Consider the following 23,737-nt stretch of genomic DNA (forward strand, 5'->3'; position numbering starts at 1 on the left):
ATAAGATTCCAAAAGTTAGAGTTAGGAGTTATTTTGATAACAACATGGTGTGCTATAATATGTAGCATGTTACACTATGACACATGACGTATGTGACATTTGTGACGTACGTCTGGGGACATTATATTGCATTAGCAACAATCTAACCATCTTCTTTTGTTGCCTAAACCAAAAGACATAAACCTAAAAATGATTTTTTTAAACCTACATTTTGGGGTTTATTTTGAAAAGAGACTGTATTTAACACACAGAAACTGTACATTTTACTGTGAAAACAGATTAGTTTGAAAAGACAATATATGTAACAAGTGTAAATAATGGGCCCTCTCTGATCGTGCAAATTTGATGCTGGAGTAGTTTGATGTTTAGGATCTTTGACCAAGCGTCAGTATTTGACGAGTTAGGAGTGAGAATGTGTGGTTTTCTGATCTCTAAGGTTTGCTTTAGGCAACTGCAACTACTTAGCTAAAGTTAGGAGAAGGTCACGGTCATGGTTTAAAGAAACCAACATTTACTGTTGCTGGGAGAAAGGATGTGAACAGCACTATCCAGTCAGTGGTTGAACCCGAGGAGGCTTTGTGGTGTCATGACAACTACATTTAGCCATTTGGAAGAGGTTATGTTAAGTGTTTGATCAAACAATCAGTGCTGCCATTTTTCTAGTGAGGACACACAAACCCAAACATTCACACAGTGTTTAGTTGAAGGAGTGAAAAGAGACTGGAGAAAGAAAGAGTCAGATATGGCAAGAGAGGAGCAAGAGAATCCAACACACACGTCACATCTGAGTGGAGGAGAGCCTTACAAATGCTTTTCTAAATCAGCATCATTACAACTGAGAAATTCCCTTTGCAGCTAGTGTGTGTGTGTGTGTGTGTGTGTGTTTGAGTGAGTGACTGATGGAGAGAGGAGGAGACAGGAGGAGAGAGGAGGAAGAGGTTCCTGTCAATATCACTTCCTTCATCACTACTTTCCTCTCCTCTCTTCCTTTTCTTTCTCTCCACCCAACATGAATTATTTGTAACACCAATGAATGACAAAGGAACACACACACATGCAGACACACACACACACACACACACACACACACACACACAGAGAGGGAGAGAGAAAACCATACTAGTTTGGTTAATCTGCCTGCTGCACTGCGGGTCACTGTTGTCTTGTTACCATGTAATCACCAAGACTGTGTTAGTGTGTGTGTGTGTGTGTGTTTGTGAGGACAAATGGGGTAATGGTTGTGTGCGTGCATGTGTTCAGTGATGGTGATAAAGCGTGTGTGTGTCTATGTGAGAGCAACAGAGAGAAGTTAAAAAAGAGAGCGAGCTGGAGCTTTAGATCGATTTGAGGTAAGATGTGTGTGTGTGTGTGTGTGTGTGTGTGTACATGTTTTGCCCAGAGCGAGCGATCCTTTAGCTGCTCACCCTTCACTCACTCCCCCCACTCTCCTCTGTCCCTCCTTCCACCTCTTCTCTCCTTTTTTCTCCCCCCTCCTCCCAAATCAATCTCTCTCATCTATAATTCAACAGTTTGCCTTCAGCCTTTAAAATATACACCACAGTAACCTCCTCCTTTCCTCCAAGTCTGTCTCGCCCCTCATCTCTGCCCTCATCTCCTTGCTGTTTTTCCCCGTTTCTCTCCCTGCAATGAGTAAGACCTCTGACAGTATTTGGCTTGAAGGTGATCATGTTGTAATTTATCATGGCCCCAAACTGTAGGGCAGCATCACAGTGGTTAATATCTTATTAAGGGTCATTACATCCACTGTGAGTCTCGGTCAGCATCATTGTTGTTCAAGTATTTAGCAAAAGTTCATGGCATTAAAAGCCAACAGTCCAATAATTTGAATTCAAGTAAACCTGACAGCGAATCTGTGGGTTTTTTTTTTTTTTTTTACACCTACAGCAGTATATCCATTCTGTTTTTCTTCTATTTTCTTGAAAATGTGACTTTTTGCAGATTTCCCCGATAGCAAAAATTATTTGATTATTTTTTTAAGTTGCAGGGTATACTTTTGGTACACATAGTGACACACACATGCATATAAAGTATCTGGCTAAAGATCATTTATTAGCCTGTTTCTCATTAGGTCTTTGACAATCAAAGACTAGAAAACACACAAATACATTCATAAGCAGTAAAAAAACACACAAGACAAAGACTTCAGGAATACTTCACCAAGAATTTTATCATTGGTATATCAGTTGGTCACCCCATGTTACTTCAGTTCTTGAAGAAAACTGTGTTTGATTTGCACGTCTCCATGGTGAACAAGGGGTTCAAAAAATGGAGAAAACAAGAACAAAACATTTTTTTAAATATTATTTAAGTATTTTGGAGGTACTGAGCACACAACTGGATAAATGAGACTTGGATTAAACTGCAGGACTTGTGTGTGAGTTTTTAAATGGATGTTTTGATATTGTTTTGCTGTTGTTACATTTTTTTTGGATTGGTCATTCATCATGAAAGTTTTCTTCATGAATTAAATGTAAAATGGAGCGATTAATTGATATACAAATTATCATATTGTGGGTAAAGTATTTCTTTTAATACAGTACTAATTTTAAAGCATATTTCCTGTTTATCACAATTTTGGTTTTCTCCAACAGTTTTTACCATCATTCCAAGATTTAGATCATTACAGGATTGTACTACTGGACTTCAGGTTACCTAAATTAATCTGTAAAAATTAAAAATAATAGCACTAAAATTAAAAGCAAACCCAGTTGTACATATCCTTCACACTTTACAGGCTTGAATTAGTTCAACTTTGACCAAAAAATGCAACAACTGCTGTTGTTGTGGACACAGTTTTGAGACTGTTTAGGACATTTTGGGTGTGATCACTTTCTGTCTGTGGAATTTACCTTCGAAAAAAGTAGCGTAGATTATCTAGTTTGTGTCTGATCACCTGAGCGTCCATGTTTCTTCCTCTGTTGGTCAAAATTCCAAAAATAAGGCCCCAGTTGTAGGAGCAAAACAAACCTGCACATGGAGTTACTCCACAGAGCATCTTCTTTCCAGTTTTCAATTTCGATACACCAGTATGTTGGTATTCAACACACTAATTAATGATCATGTCTGTAAATGTATTGATGATCCTTTACCTTGTACAGTTGGTGCTTGCGGTCCATAAATAATGACTGCATGTCACTGTGAGCGACACTGAGCTGCCATGTCACAAACTGATGACATCAGTGTCACCGGTACATGCAGCAATGATGTAATGACACTTGTACAGGTCCATACCCGCGCTGAACAAGTAGACTGTGCAGGTTATTAATACTCACTTTATCTCAGTCCTGGCAGACAGTACAAGCGCCCTCATAGACATCACACAGGCCGGCTATCACCACCCTGGCCTGCTCTGTCATTTAAATATGCAGAGATGACAACAATGACAGCATTAATAGTAATGATAGCAATATGAAGCTAAGCCCTCATCATCATCATCATTAGCATATCTCCTGGGAGATGAGCGGTGATTGACAGCTAGCTGGGTGTTTTTTGGGCTGCAGCTCAGCTATCAATTACCTCTGTGCATATCAACCATCATTATGTAAAATAACTCCGCTTCGCTCGGCTCTGCTCAATTCTCTTAAGTCTTGTTCCCTCGCATAACTCTCTTTCTCTCTCCCATGCATTTCCTCCCTCCCTTACTCCCTCCCTCCAATGCTGCCTTTTTTCTTTCTTTTTGCACTCCATTTCGCTCCCGACCACTCGCCCCCCCCCCTCGCTCGCACTTTCTCCTATGTGTCTATGTTTCTTATTCTTTCCGCTCCTCTTTCCCGCTCTTCTCACGCTCTTACTTTCAGCATTGCTCATGCATGGCTCTGAGTTTCTGCATGTGGACGTCTTCCCAGGTCCCTTTTTTTTTCTTTTCTTCTTTTTTTTTGCAAATGACAGCATGTTTTCAGCCGCTTAAGTAACTTTTCACAGTAAAAGTTCTTATAAGTCTCAGGCATAGAAAAGAAACAAATACACGGGAATGAGCATGGTCAGTCCTCTTTCATTCATCTAAGTTTGTTACATAATTTTCATTGTGACGTTTTGTTGTTCTTGGATCATACTGTTTTGGCTGTGACATTGATAAACTATGTGTTTGTGGTGCTGAAATAGTTGGTCAAGTGACATTAATGGCAATTAATTACTGATTTATAATCCAAGTCATTTTTCAAGTGAAAAATCCAAACATTTGCTGTTTCTTGCTTCTCAAATATGAGGATGTTTTTTTTTATATCTTTACATACTACATTTTGGACTGCTGTTCAGACAAAACAAGCAATTTAAAGACATTATCTTCAGCTCTGGGAAAATCCATGTTTACTCTTACAGACAATTAACGAAACCATTCATTAATTGAGAGAATAATCAGCCGCTTTATGAAAATAATCAATAGATACAGCCCCATGTGTTCGAAAGACAGTGATTTAAAGCTTGTATCATGCAATGGAGCAGTTGTACAGATTAACAGCTCTCAGTTTGTCTGTGGCACTAAAGTTTCCACGTTATGAAAGACTTGGTGAGACTCACATATTATTGTACCAAGACTAAAGTGGATTTCCAGTTATTCTTCCAAGTAAAATGTATTCATCTGCCTCATCAGATTCCTCCCCGTCTCCTTGCTTCTTTCTGTCATTTTAATCTCCCTGATCCTTTTAAAAACACCTTATACACTAGTTTTTAACCACATCTCTGAGCTGTAACTCTTAATTTGGTTACAAACACCACAACAAACCCCACGGCTTACATCTGATGAGGGGCTGTCCCAGCACTGTGGTTTAAGCTCTGTATCAGTGAGCATTATCTCTGCTGAAGTGCTCTTGAACAAGAAACTACAAAGGCAAAGACGAAAAAAACAAGCATTTCCTCCACAGGAAGCAATACATTATCACATTATTATTGTGATAACAGCCGAATAGAGGGCGTGATAGAATTTCATATCCTTGTTTTTTCTACTGCATGACTAGTCAGATAGCAGGCGCGGGGCCCAGCAATGCTATCTGATGTCATCACATTCAGCAATAACAAGCACTCAGAGTAAACAGGAAACAGGAAGTTGATCTCTGACAGATCAACAGACAGAGAGGGAAACTCTAAAATATTAACTAGATGAGCTGCTTGAAATGACAGATTCGACAGGAAAGAAGTTTGACTGAAATTTCGTTATAGTCATTTTGTATTTATTTGAGGATTGATTGGATAGATTGATTTTTTAAGGTATGTTTTAGGTTATTATGTAATTTTTGGTTGTTTTTTGTCTTTTTTTTTGGTGTTCATTTTGTGATTTACTGTGGTAGTTTTGTTTCCTTTTCTAGTTGTTTTGCGTCTTCGTGGTTGTTTTGTGTCTTTTTCAGTTAATTTTGTGTCTCTTTGACATAATGTTGTTTCTTCTTGTGGTTGTATTGTGACTTTTTGATCAAATTGTGTGTATTTCTTGATCATATTGTGTCTCTGGTTATCGGTGTGTTGTTTTGTTTTTCTTTGGGGTAATTTGTGTATCTTTTTGCCATTTTTTGACTTATTGTGGTTGTTTTGTTTTTCTTGTTTTGAGGTCATTTAATGACTTTTTTAGTCAGGTTTGATTGTTTGCCTATTTTTGTTATTTTGTGTCTGTTTTCTTTGCATCTCTTTGTAGGCGCTTTGTGTCTCTTTGAGGTTTTTTTGAGCCCTTTTCAAGTGTTTCTGGTTGGTTCTTGTTCATTCATTCACTTGTTCATATTGAGTTACATTTTGCAGATGAAGCCAGGGGGGCCCTGATACTTAAGGCCCCTGGGCCTGTGCCCTGTAGGCCTTTTCAGTACTGCATCCATGTAGATAGGCTATTATAGACATTATTATAATACTATGAAGCTCTTATTCAGAGTGACTCATATAATTTTAAATGATATTCAGAAATGTTTTGAATCATATTCACGTTTGCAAACAAGCTTCCTCTCAGTGCAGACTGTTGTTGTTTTGTGAAGCGTGCAGCCAGTAACTGATCAGTTACTGGCAGTTACGATAGGTACACACGCATTAGCAAGTTGTTTAACAGACACATGCACATAGAGGAAGATAGTGAATATCATCACTATGTCAGAAAGCTCTGCCAAGAAACTTGGCAGGCAGGTGAAATAAGACATCTAAAGGAAGCAGTGAGACAGAGAAGAGACAGAGGAGGCAGGAGCAGCAAAAGCACTGATCTGTTGTTCAGTTTGTCTGCACTAACTGACTGCAATTTCTCCACCTGTCAGCAACAACTCAACTGTGTGTGTGTGTGTGTGTGTGTGTGTGTGTGTGTGTGTGTGTGTGTGTGTGTGTGAGAGAGAGAGATTTTTTTGTTTTTCTCTTCCAAGGCGGCATCGTTATTCTTGGCTCAGTAGAATAGTGAGTCTTTAGGGAATAAAACGGACACAGACATTCAGTCTTAGACACTCACACATGCACGTGAGCATGCACACACGTGCGCGCGCGCGCACACACACACACACACACACACACACGCACGGTTGGAATTCCCCTGGATGTCACCCTTGCCCTGTTGTCATTGTAACTGTTTAAATGACAGGAGGGTGGTCAAAACAAACTCCTACAATCCTCTTGCCTCATCATTCTCTCCTCCATTTGTTTCTCCCTCACTGACTCTCCGTATCCCCCTCCTCTCCTTCACTGTGTTTCTCTATCTCTACATCCCGATGCCCTCTCCATCCCCTCGCTCTGTCACTTCCTGTCTCTCTCCTCAGGTCTGTGTTAGCCCTATATATTAAATATTAATGTCAGTTGTGCTCTGAGCCATAATTGCCATCTCAGCCTCTGAATAATGGATGTAACCGTGCCGTTCACTACTAGGCTACACTATGGCTAACAGGCTAAAAAAACAACATCCAACCATGGTTTGCTACATTGCTTTGATTACAGGTGAAATAAGACTAGCATCCTAGCGTAGTTGATTACATCATTGTGGCTCACAGTAACAACTGTAGCTGCAAAAATGACACAATGGTCAACTACATCACCATTTTTTGTGAGCTAAAACTAGCACTGCACTGAGGTAAGCAAATGACAGACAAACAAAGTAAGCATCTTGCAAGTGAAGTTAAAGAACTACATGTTTAAGCTGGAGAGCTGGAGTTAGACCACAAATAGAAGAAGACTGAATATTTGACATTTATCGGGTTGCTAGAAACACGATTTCAAATCAATGCAAATGTTGCTGTGTGTCTGCTGGCTTTGTAAATTGGCAGTGTTTCTGAAAACATCGGCCATATTAACTTTATAAAAAACTAGTAGTGCCACCTAGAGGTGGCCAGGCAACGGCCAACCTGATATAATTGCTCGTCCCCTCTCACAAAAATACTTGAAAATGCTTGGAGGTCTCTGTGTGGTGCTTTTAAACGTATTTAGGCGTGTTCCTCGTAAACGTCTAGTTGTAAATAAGGGTTTGGCCAATGGACGATGCCACTGATGGCATTCATTGTGGGCTTAAGTAACCATTCTTATTTATCTACCAGATAAACAGTAGGCTGCCAGATTGGCGAAGTGGTTCCTTTTTTAGGGACCAAGGTTTCTGATGCCATCCTGAAGATTTGCCAGTTCGTGATCAATATCAGCTCAATGCCCTTGGCTGATTCACTGACAATCTTATATGAATACCATGGGTTCCAGCAGACGTGTCAAAAAGTGACAAAGCAGTGACCTTGCTTAGTCCTAATTTTCTCTGTCCTTGTCTCAGTCATGAAAATGTTGTAACTACAATGCATAACGTTGGCAGTCTGTGGTTGATTAACGCGTAATTTTGCTCTGCAACTTGTGCTTCCAGATTCCTGTGCAAACATACATTAACAAAATAAGTCTCAGAACCCGCAAGTCATATATTGAAATCAGCAATCATATTTTTCTGACTACAATACGAACCTTTAATAGTTCTTGTAAAAACAAAAAAACGTAAATACTACTAGCATCTTAGATCAAGTTGATTTTCCTGTTGTGCATGACATTGCCTTGCCACATCAAAAAGGGCGGCTGCTGCTTCGACATCTCTTACTTTTTCTAGTATTAAGATGTTCAAATAAGAAACCATGAGATATTATTTTTTCAGGGGACTGGAAGAGGTAATTAACATTTGGCTTTGTTTTAAAATTATTACCACAATCTTTGCCAATTGCCATGTGAAAACATTGCAAAAATTGATCATTTAAAACAAAACCCAGTATGGAACATAATACAAGGTTTTCCGAAAGTCAGTTATATCCAAACCTGATTATCTTGTCTAGTTTAAATCTCTCTTTCTTCCCATAGTTCCTGTCTGTATGTATACAGTGACTAATAAAGGCAAAATACCAAGAAAAAATCATCGAGTGTGGAGTGTAAAACGATATTAATAATCTTGTACTTTATTCCTAAATTGTTTCTAAAAATCTATATTTTTTAACCTCCGTACTCATGCACTTACCCGTCTAGATGGTATTTGTGTGTATGTATGTGTGTGTTTTTGTATGTGTGTAGATGTGTGCGTGAGAGAGCCTCTTTGTGTGTCGGCCGGGTCAGCTCTCTGAGTGTGGTACTCACAGTATAGCAAAGGTCAACTGCGCTGTTATCACTTGAACACGATCGGGCTTCGGAGAGAGGGAGTGAGACAGAGGAGAGAGAGTGGGAGAGTGCTCCCCTCCCCCACAGTCATTCAGACTCTTATAATTGCCCGGTTTAATTGGAGGCCTCTTAACGACCAGTGACTGGACCAGCCAATCAATTCTCACAAGGTGTCTGTGTGTGCGCGCCTGTGTGTGTGTGTAGCTGCAGGGCCTTTTTGTAGCGGAGTTGATTAGGCCAGATGGGGTCAAGTGAAGGGGGAAGAGGAACGCATACATACTGCATTAAAATGTAGAATATGTTCTGTTGCAAATCAATGAGAAAACGCTCTCACAGGAAATAGATGAGGTGTTTAGCAGTAGATGGAAATCTGAAAAATAACGAGCGATAACATCAGATCACCAGCATGATAAGCCAGTTATATAAATGATTTCGCCTGTGAATACACTGAGTGGGGGGAATATTGTTAAACTGGTGGGTCAGATGAGATTGTGGAGATGATCTAGCTGATGTTTGAGGACATCCCCATCTTTGTCAGTGGTGCAGCAATTAGAGATGAGATCGTTCATCTTTGCAGAAATAGGATTATAGTGACCACAGAGCAGAGGTAGTAAAGTGCATTTACTCAAAGCTGCAAAAAGCAGCAATGGGAAGAAGAAGAAGCCCTCAAATTGACATGAACCAAGCCCCCAGGAACGGTACCAGGCTCTGATGCAAATTTTACATCGTGGCCAGTGTGAAATTACACCCTCTGGGTCAGTCACGTGATGCCCACGGGCCCAGAAAGACTTTCCCCATTGTCTTACATTGGGAAAAAGATGTCTGTAAATCAGTGGATAATTTTTTGTTAGCATTAAACCCCCACAAAACAACTCATTTCACTATCTAGATATCTAGATACACGGATACACTCAGCTACACTCGGCCACCGCAAGTCTCTGGTTTGTAAGCCTCACAGGCTCATAGATCTGGGTATGCTATACCTGAAAAAAAAAAATCTTTTTTTTTTTTTTTTTTTGCTCTCATAGGAGTGAACCGGGCGCCGCTTACATGGCTGTATCCAGACTTTCTTAATACATCTATGACACTGCAGGTTACAAAACATTCAAAACAAAAACAAGATCTAGTTGTATGAGGAAAGAAATCCATTCATTGTGGTCAATTTAAGGATACATAGAGTGCATTTTAATGAGAGGCGTTCATTGTAGGGATTCACCAACTTTTTTTTCTTTTGAATATTACTTTGATGCATTTACTCAGGGTATCTGTTAGTATTTAATCTGTATAAAGCACTGTGTGGAACTTCTTTTAACCGTTTTTATGAAATGTACTATGACGCCAGGGATTAATATGACTCTAAAAAGTCTGCTGCCTAAGAAACACTGAGTTGCATGATGACATTGACAATAAATTTAAAATTGTAATATCATTACTGTACCCGTTTTGTTTGATGAAGTGAGTATCAGCACTGACGCCCATCCAGCGTATAGCATCCGTGTTTACATTTTATGCTTCTTTATACTAATATTCCCAAAGAAAATCACATTTTGCCAACTTATAGCACCAACTGAACCAGATAATCAATTAAATACTTAACATGTTACACTGAAAGCTGTTTTTCTGATTGAGACATTTTGTGCTTAAGTGCATATTATTGTTACTCAAGGACCTTTTTGCTGTAGTGAATTATTTCTAAAAGATTTCAACACTTCTTCTTTAGTCCTTTCATATTTCAGGCAGATGAGCACAGGAGTGTGTGAGCCTTGCAGCCGCTTCCTTTACACAGAGATAACAGCGGAGGGTCAGCTGAGGTGGTCGTGTTAACGCTATGCTAGTGTTGTGAGAAGGACTAGACAGTGGGAGGTCAGCAGGGGTCACCGTGGCTGTCCTCCACTGTGATAGGCTGTCACCCAGGGGTGAGGGGTCATGATAATTAGGCATGCAGAATCCCAGCGCCGGTGTTCTAACGAAGCCTGAGCTCGTTAACGCAGAGTTTTACACTCAGACCTGCCACTGGGCTGTGCTGCACCGTCACACACGCACATACACTCACATGTGGAGTGCATGTTTGCGCACACACACACATACAGACGCACACCTCTGCTTTGTTCTGGTGGTCCAGTACAAGGGCTGTCATCTCTTGAACAGTAGAGCACCAGGCTCTGCCACGAGGGAATGGAGGTGATGCAGAAAAGTTGAAAATATTTAAGTCTGAAGTGTAATTGCATGAAAATAAATACAGAGGGTGGAACCAATGTGATGAAACTTAATATAATAGCTCTGCCATTTTTGCAGAACTTATACTATCACAAGTTTGTAGCAACAGAGAGATTTTGGTTTTTCAGGTGGTGCTTTATGTGAGCTTCCTTGTGCACTCGGATGCTTGTGTATATCTCGAACAATCATTAACAGACGAAACAGTGCTGTGAACAAACACATAATGCAACCAAAAGAGGGAGAAATACACTGGAATAGTACATGCAAGGAGTGCTGTATACAATGAAAAAATAATGCCCTTCATGTAAAGTTGTGTCACTTTTATCCAGTGTTGTAGTCAAGACCACGTCAACCGAAACAAAGTCATGACTAAGACAAGAGTGTATTGAGACCAAGACAAAACCAAGACTTTGAGGGGTTGAGACCAAGTCAAAACCAAGGCCAGACGAGTGCAAGTCCTACAGTGCATGACACACTTACAATAAAATATGAAACATGCAAACCGAGGCACTCCTCCGTATAGTGAATTGTATTGAGTTTTTGTGGTCTTCTGATCAATTGAAACACTTCCACACTACATGTCACATTCAGTATGTTTACATGCACCGGCAAGTCAGGCTACAATTATAGCTCAAATAGGCCATTTAATTGGACAACTGTCCCAGTGTACAAGCACTGCAACTCCGCCGCAGTAGGTGGCGATATTCCCCCTTTAAGCTAGTTGCCATTGGACCGTCTTCCTGTTACCAAACAAGTCAGCAAGTGGCAAATGGGTTGCATGTCAAACGGTGACAACCTGTATAACTTTTCAGTATTGTACATTTTGTGCGTACTCTATGCTTTACCTGGTACCTTCATCTTGTTTTGTTTTCTTACCTCCTTCTTCTTTTGTTTTTCCCGGCTTTCTTCTATGAATTTATGTTGTACGACTACAGGATGCGCAGAATGCCTAGTCCAGTTCAGGACTGGTTGAAGAAATTACATGAAAGAGTAAATGGGCCCATTATTGAGGTGTGTTAGTCCGACTTTGAGAAATTAGCCTTAGTACAATTCTTAGTCAGACCAACATGTTGACATGTATTTTAAAAGTCCAGTTTTAACCAACAAAATTATGATTAGTGGATGACCTTCTACCTTCTGAGCCGCAGCCGATTTGAAAGATCCACATTCCCCTTACAGAAATACAGATATCTCTTCATGCATCTCTTTGCATGCATATTGTATATATACAGGTATGTGTTTATGTGTATCATGAGAAATGTCTTGATAAATGAATAAAAGGCATTGACTGCAGAAGGAAATTTCATGGAGGGGAAATTTCCTTTGTTTTCTGTGAGCAAACAAATACAAACACTGAAGAGCTAAAACCATCCTCATTCAACACTCCTTTTTTTCACAGGCAATTTAGTGATATCTCTGCAGTTGTGGTCTTGACCTGTCTTGAAATATAATCCCAAATCCTCTTTGTCTGACAGCGAGACAACACCCAGTAAAACTACGATCGGTTCCAAGTCGAGACTAAGACCTTTAAAAAGTGTTCCTTATCTGGTCTCTTAACCAAGACTGATCTTGTTTACTGCAACACAGCTTTTTATCAAGTTTTAACACACACAGATGTAACAAACACAAACCAACATGCAAACGTATGTGTTATTGTGCGAATGTGCGGTGTTGCTTCTGCCAGGCTGGCCAGCTGGCTCACACCAAAACACAACCTGGATGTGTTTGTTAGCTGTTGATGGCCATCTGTGTGTTTGATTTATTCTGTAATATAGATTCATGACATATGGTCTCGTTTCAAACACCCAATGTCAACATAGTTCCTCCTTTCCTGATGATTTAGCTCAGGATTAGTGTAAGAAAAATACCTGAGCTAGAGAGATTTTATTTATTTATTTTTTTTTTTAATTTGAGACCATATGAGAATTTTAACAAGCACCTAGAGTTTTAAAGCCATAGCCTTTATATATTGGTAGAAATCAGAATTCATTAGGATGAAGGTCAAGTTAACCCTTTGAAGCCTGAGAAAATAGGCTTGATTTCTTACAAAAAACATGGGAGGAAGGCAATGAGCAACCTAGAGAGTGAATTATCCAAATATTAGCCAAAAAAAAAAATTGTAAAAAGTACAAGAAATATACCTAAAAATTAGCAGTAAAATAAAAATCTAAGGAAAAAAAAGTAAAATCAGAGACAAACAAACAAGAACATGACCTGGTAAATGTGCTTAAACAATCATAATTAAATAAATATATATATATATAATTAAGATAATGATGATTACTAACTCTACTAGTTCTGTGATATTCAAGGAACACTTGTTGTCATTGACTTTTTTACCTGTTTTCAAAAGAAAGAAAGCCAATTTGCTCAGGGTTTGAAGTGCTCTGAACGCAGCATAAGAAAAGTCATGTGAATCCAGGTTTCAAAGGGTTAAACAAATGATAAGTGATAAAACAAAGGCAGGAGGGCCTTTGGAAGGATCTTGAAGCTTGGATTCACAAAAGTATAAAACTGAAGGTCAAATTTAAGGTTTTCTCAAATTTAAACTGGCTCTCAGTCACAGATTTCCACCAGTTTTGCTGGAGTGTGCTGCTTTATTTGCCTTCTTGTATGCTCTTCCAACGCCTTTATGTGGCATTTCAAAGCACTCTCAGTTGGTGTGGATTTTTGAACAAAAAACATGTTCCACACATCCACAAGGAATTACCACGAGGAAATTCATTTTAAGTTTCCAACAGTATGAAATATTAATTTCTCTATCTGTATTTTAGGTTTCATTCAGTGTGCTGAATGTGGAGACTGACCTTGAATTCACCTATCCTGAGGGAAAGCTGGTCTAACATTAACCTCAAATATTGCCTTTCCTCTGTCTCCACAGATTCTTCCTCAAGTTTTTCCTCAAGTGCAACCAGAACTGTCTAAAAAATGCAGGAAACCACGAGACATGAGGAGGTTCCAGGTAGAAACCACCACACTGTTTAAAAAAAAAAAAACTCTTGCCATTTAATTCTTCTTTTTTCCATGTGTATTTACACGTCCTTCTCTCCCTCAGTCTCTGCCTATCTCTCTCTCTTCTTCCCCTGTACTTTCTGTGGACATAACACACACAACTTTATGGTTACTGTAACACATAAACACTGGAATGGATGTGTGTGTTTCTGTGTAAGTAAATAAGCTATCAGCGCCTTTTACAGGAAACACGAGATCCTGACCCCGACTAGTCAGAACATAAATATACACACAATGCAGAGAGAGAGAGAGAGACAGAGAGACAGAGAGAAAGAAAGACATCATGTCGTGGGGTTGTGAATAAGATTTGAGGTTGTGCAGACTTTATTATTTCCTTATCTTCATGGCCACAACACAATCAGGAAGACACCACTTGAGTCTGAGTGGAGATACTGGACGCCCAGAAGATACCAATAGATTTATTACCATGGCACATGTGTGTGTGTGTGTGTGTGTGTGTTATGTATATATGTGTTTATTGCGTCTATGCTCTGTGTAAGATAGGACAGAGAGAGAGGGAGTTGTACGGTAGCGAGTGTGTGACAGTATCTGTGCCTCTAATTGTGCAGCTCTATTGTAGTGGAACCAGAGAAGACAGCTCTGTTTCCCTGGGAGATAATTAAGGGCTGGACCCATCAGGAACTATTGAACAGAGGAGGATAGACACCACACACACACACACACACACACACACACACACACACACACACACACACACACACACACACACACACACAGACTCAGTGTGTGTTTAGCGTGATGGTAATAGCAGTGATAACGGGTTACATTTAAAGAGCTTTTCACAGTTTCATGCTTTAACTCCTCCTTGCAATGATCTTTAAACCCCACACTCTGTAATTCCTCTTTTTTTTCCTTCTTTGCCCTTTTCTGCTCTCCTCCCTCTTTGTCCACTGTTTCCCCCCTTCTTCCTCCTTTCCACTTTCTTGTCCCTCCACCCCTCCATCCCGTCCCTTCCCTGCTACAACTCCAGGTGGTCGTATCGACTACGGTGAGTGTGGAGGGACATGTCCTGTCAGTCTCCGACAACATGTTTGTCCACAACAACTCCAAACATGGCCGACGGGCCCGCAGGCTCGACCCTGTGGAAGGGACGCCGTCTTACCTAGAACACGGTAACATTAGTGTGTGTGTATATGTGTGTGTGTGTGTGTGTGTGTGTGTGTGTGTGTGTGTGTGTGTGTGTGTGCGCGCATTTCTGTCTGTCTGTCTACATGTGAATGTGTGTGAGTGTAAGCAGCATGGCCACCAGATGGTTGATGGTTTAATCCTATCAGGTGATTCCTGCCCCTCCATCTGGCTAATCCAACCCACTACACACACACACACACACACACACACACACACACACACACACACACACTTACACAAAAAGCATGGTGTGATGGGGTGTGTGTTGCTAGGTCTAATATCATTATGATTCTTTTTCATAAACACACCCAGACTAAAGGATGTTGCTGTAATTCAGATGAATCCTAGTAATCACACACACACACACACACACACACACACACACACACACACACAGAGTTTGAGCAGAGTTGGTTTTTGACAGACGAGCTTTTATCGCTGCGATATGGGATTGGATACGAGCTTATACACACTCACACAATGCTGAAGTGACATTAAAGCTGATTGTATCCATTCTGTCTCAAGTATTATGATGCATACTGAGCCGTCTGTGTGTGTTTTTATCCATGTCGTATCATTAGTTTTAAATATAAAGCTCCGTAATCTGACATCAGTCTGGCTTTGGGATAAAACAAACAGTAAAGAAATGGTACAGATTCTGTCAAAATTGCTCGTAATTTTTTCCTCATCTCCTCTGAATATAAAAACAGTATTTTGAAAGAAGTCAGTATCTGTCTCATAAGACATATTTCTTATGAGCATGCTTGCTCTTAAAATTTGGGAACAGCGTATGTTAGATTAACATATCTTCATACAACTGTTCATATGTTATTGAATTTGAGCTCCACTGGTGGCACTGAAAAGAATCATGTGTGGCCATCGTTATATTACATACTTATCGTGAATATCTCTATGTTAGGTTTAGGAAAAGACACATAGTGACAAAGTTCCTTCAAATTCAATTTTCCTTGGTTTTACCTGGGACACACACACTGATCTCCTGGGGGAAAGTCCTGTTTTTGTTTGATCCATCCACCACCCCAACCTGCCTCCTGATGCAGACCTTTGTTCTTTATGCAGCTTCCTTTTTTATTTCCATCGGCACATTGTTCATGTGATCTCAGCCTTCCTTATGTAATGGGTTATATACGAATTATGTTGCATTACTCTTTATAGTTATACATACTAACAGTGCATGAGAACAGCCTGGTCAGATAGAACTAAACACTGAAGATAATTTATAAGGTTTCGGAGCTTTAATCTGCATCTCATGGTCCATAAAAAAAAAGAATTACTGTTGGTTAGGGTTGGTAATATTTGACTGCTTTGATAATGTGTTCTTTCTTGGATGTCAGTACACATCCAAGTGTCTAAAACAACCTCAACTGAATAAATGATTGTTTGAAAATGAGAGGAAGCCCAGAACTTAATCTTAAACCTCTGCACTTATTTGCTCTGTTTTTTCTCTCATTTTGCACTCGTTTTACAAGGAGAAAAGCTCACAACTGCAGGACCAGTTGAGAAGGACTTTGAATCTGCAGTGTATTCAGAGTGTGCTAATGTGGACTTAAGCCAAAAGCCAAGGGTTGTAGCATGAAAAAATATGAGGTGCAGATGCAAAAGGCTTCAAGCCAGATCTTCCTAGTAGTCTTTAAATGAAACAAATGTTTTCCCTGCAGCCATGGCTTGTCGAGTAAAATTTCAGATGCCAAGAGTGAATGTTGAGAGCACTCAAATGCCAACAACCTTTTTAATATTTGTTTTACTCTTTCATACCCACTCTCTCTCTTGATGGCTCTAATCCTCCTCTCCTCCTTCAAGGAGCAGCTCCCTGCATTAAAGCCATCAGCCCCAGTGAAGGGTGGGACTACGGGGGGTGCTACAGTCATCATCATAGGGGACAACTTCTTCGATGGTCTCCAAGTCATCTTCGGTACCATGCTGGTTTGGAGCGAGGTCAGTTTGCCACCAAACATCGTGCTGTCTCAATGTTGTTTCAACCCTCAACTGTGTGCTTTTGCCCTCGGACCGTTGCTTGTAATTCTATATGAAAACATACTTTTTCCTCATGGTCGGGCTCTTGGCTGTGTGTGATCATGTGTGTGAGCGTGTGTGTTAATGTTTGTCTAAATGAGGTTTGCCTCTCTAATGAGTCCCCACCAATAAGCGACCACCGCCCCTCGCTACCTTCCTCACCCACACTCCCTCTGTCTCTTTCTCTGTGGAATACTGATCAAATCAGTAGATTTTGATAGCCATCGGCTTAATGCTCAGGAAAACACACACTAACACACACATACAGAGCTCACTGTCGTACTTTTACCCAGCGCAACTCCTCTACAGAATGTTTATTTGTCTTCTGACTCCACTCACCGTGTGTGCAGAGCGACGGTGGCTCCCTTCCAACAACAACACCCAGTGTGTGTGTGTGTGTGTGTGTGCCCAGTGTGTGTGTGTGTGTGTGTATACTGGCATACATGGATGTGTGTGTGTGTGTTTGTGTGTGTTTGTGTGTGTGTGCGCGTGCGTGTGCATCGAGCTGAGGGGGTTGTTTACAGTGTTGAGAGCCACACTTACACACACTAACATGTGTACAGAGTCTCAGTTTAGTTCAGTTCAGTTCAAACTGACTCAGCTCTCCTAATGTTCTTCAGACTGGCTCCTAATGGATTTTGGCCAACCAAATGTTTCATTTGTGCTCAACTTGATTATTGATTTCGAACGAAGACACATTTTGAAAAAATTTTGTCAGGGGAGAGCGATTGCAGGTTCGCCAAGTTCTGTTTGTCTGCAGCTCTCCCTCCTACCTACAGAATTTTCAAACCTGGGCCAAACAGTAAAAACTATTTTTGAAAACCGTCCACTAAAATATGATGCTGAAGACTTAGTGTTTGTCACATAGAGCTCAGTATAATGATTCATTTTTGTCTGGTATCAGCAAAGAAGCTGCAAAATTGGATTATATCTGGAGTCAAGTCAATTTTTATTTAAATAGCATCTGATTATAACAAATACTATTCTAGGACATTTTTCACATAGAGCAGGTTTACCCTTTTTACTTACTTAAAAAGATTTTTTAGCGCTTTACAGCTCTGTCCAATGGGGAACTGAAGCTGTTATATTGCTCTCTTAAGAGCCACCAGACTCCTTTGACAGAAACAGTTAGCGCACCGTAGTTGCTGGCCTACTGATGCAGTTAAGTTTGTTTGTTATTTTGTGACTTTAGGAACCAACTTAACATGACATCTTTAGCATCATGTGGGATTACATGTAGCACTGGCATGCAGAAACCTATGTAAGGTGGAAAGGGAAAAACCTTTTAAAAGGGCTTGAAAATATTGCATTTTGAGTCTAAAACACGTAGGAAGCTACAGAATGATATAAACTTTAAAAGCAAGCTTTTTAACAAAAGTGGCTTGTTGGTTTTTATTTTTATGGCATGCCCAATATTTGGTCCATGTCACAAGGCAAAGTTCCAGTAACATATCTGAAACCAAAACAAAACATGAATAGCAATGTCATATGTCTTTTTACAGGAATTCAGATTTATACAGATCAATATACAAAATTTCAAATGCGTTATGCTATTGGTTATACTCCTCCTCTTAGCTTAAACAAGAAAAAGGAAACTGAGTTTGCTGCAAACATCAACTTCAGATTGTAATCAGAAAATTCATCCAATCCAAATGTAAATACAGCTCAGTTAGATATTTATTTCACAATGTCAACAAGTGCAAATGCAATACATCTCCAATTCACTATGTAAAATATTCTTTAGAGTGGTGCTCCAGCAAGAGAGCTAAAAAAAAATACAGTAATGGTCAAAACTTTGGGAAAACAGTGTTTTAATGCATGGTGTAAACAACAGAACTCTGCTACACAAAATTGAGATTCAAAATGACAAAGAAACTTGGAAGTTATTTCAGTGATTGTAGTGATTTTGTAATAATTGAGCAAACAGCAGTTGCTGCCTGAATGCCTGAGAGCTTCATTATTTTGTCCCAGTGAGGCTATATGTGTGTTGGTGTGTGTGTGTGTGTGTACTGACTCCTGGTCCACCCTTTCCTTCCTTGTGTAGTTGATCACACCGCATGCCATCCGGGTGCAGACGCCTCCCAGACACATCCCCGGGGTCGTCGAGGTCACTCTGTCTTACAAGTCCAAACAGTTCTGCAAAGGCACACCGGGAAGGTTCATATATACAGGTAGGTCAACCACATACACAGACACACATATACAAACGCACATAATTGCTCTTTATTAAAGCATATTGTTATAATTTTTCTTCTGCTTTCTAAAGGGTATGTGTCATTTTCCTTAAAATGTGTTTGCATATACAAGAGCTGTTGCCTGTGTGTGTCTGCATGTGTGTATGAATAGCATCTGTGAGTTGCAGTTCACTCTCAGGCCAGACAGTGTTGAACTAATGACTGCAGATTAGTCAACATTAACGACCCACACTCGTTAGAATGCTGCCATAATCAGAGGCTCGTTAAAACCAGCTACAATTAAACAGTCTGCTCTTTATAGCGCTCCATACTGAAACTATTAGTGAAATCATCCAGAACACCCAGTTTACTAACACACACACACACACACACACACACACACACACACACACACAAGTAAAACACACACACGTAAACACACACAATGTTGGAAACAGACTAGAGTGTGTGATTTCTGACCGGATTGTTGACCGTGAATGAGCGTTTTCCTGCTAAACTTAGTAGACGAAGAAAAGTGAGAAGAGAAAAAGAAAGCATGAGTGTGTGTGAGTGTGTGCGTGTTCATTTGGTTCGCACATACGTATGGAAACAGATGGAGGTGATGTGATGTCTGGTATTGATCTGCTCAACATGGCTCCATCACACTGTGATGATGACGTCATTCCCAGAGAGAAAAGACAGAAAAGAAAAACTGCCGTTGAATGAATTCTTTTGGGTACATTTAATGACCCAAAGATAAAGACGAGGATTTAAACCTGATCAATAGTGATGAAAAAAAGTCACCATGAATATATTTTCAGTTTTAGTGTTGGCGTCAAGTTCATGAAAGCTTTAATATTTCCTGCTCAAAATGAAAAAATGCTAAAGACAGTGATGAGTTTTATGTTTCAGGCTTTAGCTGCAGGCAAGACAAGATATATATTCTTGAGTTGTGTAGTTACATTATCCCAAATGTTTCCAACATTTCATTGAGTTGTGTGTAAATGGTGTCTTATCCCCTTTACCTTAAACATTGGAAGTGATATGAAACAATAGATAGTATTTGACTGTGGTCTTAAGAATGCTAATTTGCACAGACTGCTTAAATGGTTTACCTGTATTGTTGACCCGGTTGCCGTTGAACCACTCTGTAAACTATGGCCTGTTATTGTTTATCAGTTTGAGTGAGTTTTGTATGAATCCTGGCTATAAACCACTTACCCTGTAAGGGACAATGAAGATATTTTTGATTTTGGAAACACCAGAAAATACATCAGAGAGTTAGAGAGGAAGTTGTTGAGCCATCATCACGTTAGGTTATGTTACTTGCAGCTGTGTCATTACATGAACATGATTTCTGTCATGTTGTGTCACATGCATTTCCTTAAGCAATCATGGTTATTTAACAAAGAAGACAACAATTCCCATGATTCTGCGCTACGTCACATCTTCAAAGTCTGTCTTTTGTCTTTTTTATTGAGAGACCCCTACTAGCCAAAATTGCATGCCGTGCATTTAATTAATGTAGCATGTTTTATTAGAGGAGAACACCAAATTCAAACATGTTATTTCTTTGGCCGAGGAAAGTGTAACCTAATTTGTGAACACGAGCTACTGTTTCAAAGTTGTGATGAGCTATAAAGTATGGAGCTGCTATTTTATCCCAATCCATTGGCTGTGGAGAAGCTCCAGACTTTATATCCTATGATACCATAAATTTCAGTTTTAGCACTCTAGTTTTTGGATTTGGGAGAGTTGTTATTGTTTACTAATATTTTTTGGGACTGTCTTAGAACATGGGAATAACATGTTTTAATTTTGAAAATTGGCGTAGCTCCCCTTAAAAATCAATCAATGTGCTTTAAGTCACGTGTAGAAAATGATATGAATAAATACAATAAAATGCAACAGAAGAGAAGAAGAAAAGCAGGGCAGAAGAAGTCAGGCAGTTTGGCTGACGAGACAAAGAAAACAGCTCCACCTACAGGAACTCACGCAAGAACGTAAAATGTGAGGAAATGGATTTCACAATACTGTGAATCTGGAAAGAGCTTTAAAAACTGCTAGAAATGAGTGAAACAAAACAGACGCAAATTATTGTTTCTGTTTCAGGTTTTTTTTAAAGAAGTTTGGAAGACTGAGACAAGTCAGTTTGAGTTGTGCTTCGTGTCTAAATGTCCCTGGTCTGTAGTTTCTTTGAGCACACAAAGATACTCGGCCTGTGTGCTTCCTTCAATGTTCTTCAGTCTAAACATCTTTGGTTTGACCCTGAGGCTAGCGGGCTGGTAATTGGTTCGTCTGGTGTCTAACTGCATCTCCTATTGGACGAAGATGACCCTCAGTGACCTCACGATTGGCTGATCGCTTCAACATGTGACCCAGGAAACGCGATCCGTTCCTGCGGTTGCCTGACCCCGCCTCAAGGTCGACTTCTCTCTGGAAGTCGCTGGTGAAAGGTCACGGCGGTGAAAGCTGATTGGCTGTTGAGGTTTCTCAGTACTGCTTAGCTGTGGTTGCCCCTGGGTGTAAGGACTGAGCAATTAAACACACTCACGCAACAACACACACATGTAAATGCACACAAAGCCACCCCTTGCATAGGGTCGTGTCTTACACAACTTACCACACACACACTTTCAAACAGGGGCAGGAGTTGAAAGTAATTGTAAATCAGAAAGATATGAGGAAAAGATGGTGAGTAGTCTGGTAAACAGATGGTCTACCACATACATACACAAACACGCATGCACACACACACACACACACACACTCTCACACACACCGAGTGCCGTATGGCTGCTTCATCGGCCTGGTGGGAAAAATTAACATTCTCAACATCACACACTCCTATAAAAATACAATGGTACAAAGTGACAATCAATAAATGCTCTCTCACACACAGACGTTACACATGAGCACATGCACACATAGCATACACAAACACATACTCACTTATACTAGAGCTGATTTATCATCAGTGCAGCTGCATAAGAAAATCCATTTCTCCACTGTGGAGAAGAAACTTTTAGTAAAAGCTGAAAAAGCTTCACAGTTTTTCTGTTTTACGAGCGACTCAGCTTTCATTCATGCAGACACACACTGCGAGAAATAAAAGAGATTGAAATATAGAGGGAGAGACAGTAAAAAGAAAGAGAGACACATATAAAACGAGAGACAGAAAGGTGGACTTTTAAAACCAGATTGTAAAGTATTGATCGGCTCATAAGTGGATCACATATACTGAGACACACATGCAGATACACACATGTACATACACACAGAAAGTCACAGAGAGAAGAAGAGCTGGAGAGAAAGAGATCTCATCTCATAAGGGGAAGAATGAAGCAATAATTCAGTGGTATTGAACTGCTGGCTGGCCAGAGGATCGATCCCACCACACCTCCTCTCCACCTCCTCCTCCTCCTCTTCTTCTCCTTTTACATCAGTCCCGTCTGTCCTTTCATCCACCCAGCTTCAGCCTTGTTCTTCTCCCTCACCCACTTTTCCACTCTTTTGTTTAAACACTGCTAAATTAGAAAGTTGCCACCATTGTGTATTTAAAAAAACAGAAGAAATCCTAGATGTGCAGTTTCAATATCTTCCCCTTTTTCCACAATGCTTTTTCTCCCTGCCACCTCCCCCTCTTCTTTTCTTCTGTCTCGCTCCTTCTGTTCACATTTTATTGTGAAACAGGAGTGGAGGGTCTGTCCTCATGAAACTTCTATGAGTATTGATCTGCGGGCGGCTCTGGACTCTGAGAGGAAGAGTGAGGCTAGAGGGGGAGTGATGGAAGAATGGATGGATGAATGAAAGTGGCAGAAGGTGTAGTTAAGAAAGAGGGGGAAGGAGACAGAGCAGGAGAGGGAGGAGGGGAAGAGGTAAAGCAGAGCAGGAGGGATTCGTGCAGAGATGTTTTCATGGGCAGCAGGGTGGCAGAATGTGTTGACATAAAACAGGCTCAGCGTCACCAAATCACCTGCTGAGGCGTCTTTGGTTTTAGTTTAGGATATTATGAAAACACTAAGTGGACATTTTAAGTTTAGTTTAATTAAGACAAGTATAAGTTGCTGGAAAATGAGATATATTTTTTTGAAAACCTTTGCATATCCTTATATTCTAACACACTTCATATGTTTAATGTTGTTAGTCTTTAGCTAACTGTTGATCCCGCCTCTCTCGGCCTGCACAGCTCTGGACTTGAAAAATACAGCACTGGTTAATGTCTTTCTGACAAAGACCTCTGTGGTCTCTGTGTTGACTGTTGTCTTTGTAAATCAATAGTAGAAAGAACGTGTTTTAGTGTATTTGTCATCATCTTCAGCCAACATGTCCTTATACCTAAATGACAGAGTAGGTTGTTTGCCAATGACTCCTAAAATGTCATATATTACCCCTTTCCCACCAAAATTATTGCATGCACACAGGTTTTCAAACATGGGTAAACCTGCTAAATATAGACAATCGACTGCAGCTGCCTTTCTGTCAGCTTTTATGTGTGTGTGTGGGTTGTTAAGTTGGTGTGTCCGTGCGACCTCACAGGTAAACAGTAGACAGCAGCAGGAACAGAGGTCTTTGAA

The 23,737-nt window shown here is 40.1% G+C and overlaps 1 pseudogene; it reads left to right on the forward strand.

The window, feature by feature from the left end:
* Window positions 1-23,737, forward strand: part of LOC121952361 — a 209,151-nt pseudogene that overhangs the window by 56,400 nt on the left and 129,014 nt on the right.

This window comes from Plectropomus leopardus, chromosome 13 (genome assembly GCF_008729295.1).
Source record: "Plectropomus leopardus isolate mb chromosome 13, YSFRI_Pleo_2.0, whole genome shotgun sequence".
In the NCBI taxonomy this organism is placed as follows: Eukaryota; Metazoa; Chordata; class Actinopteri; order Perciformes; family Serranidae; genus Plectropomus; species Plectropomus leopardus.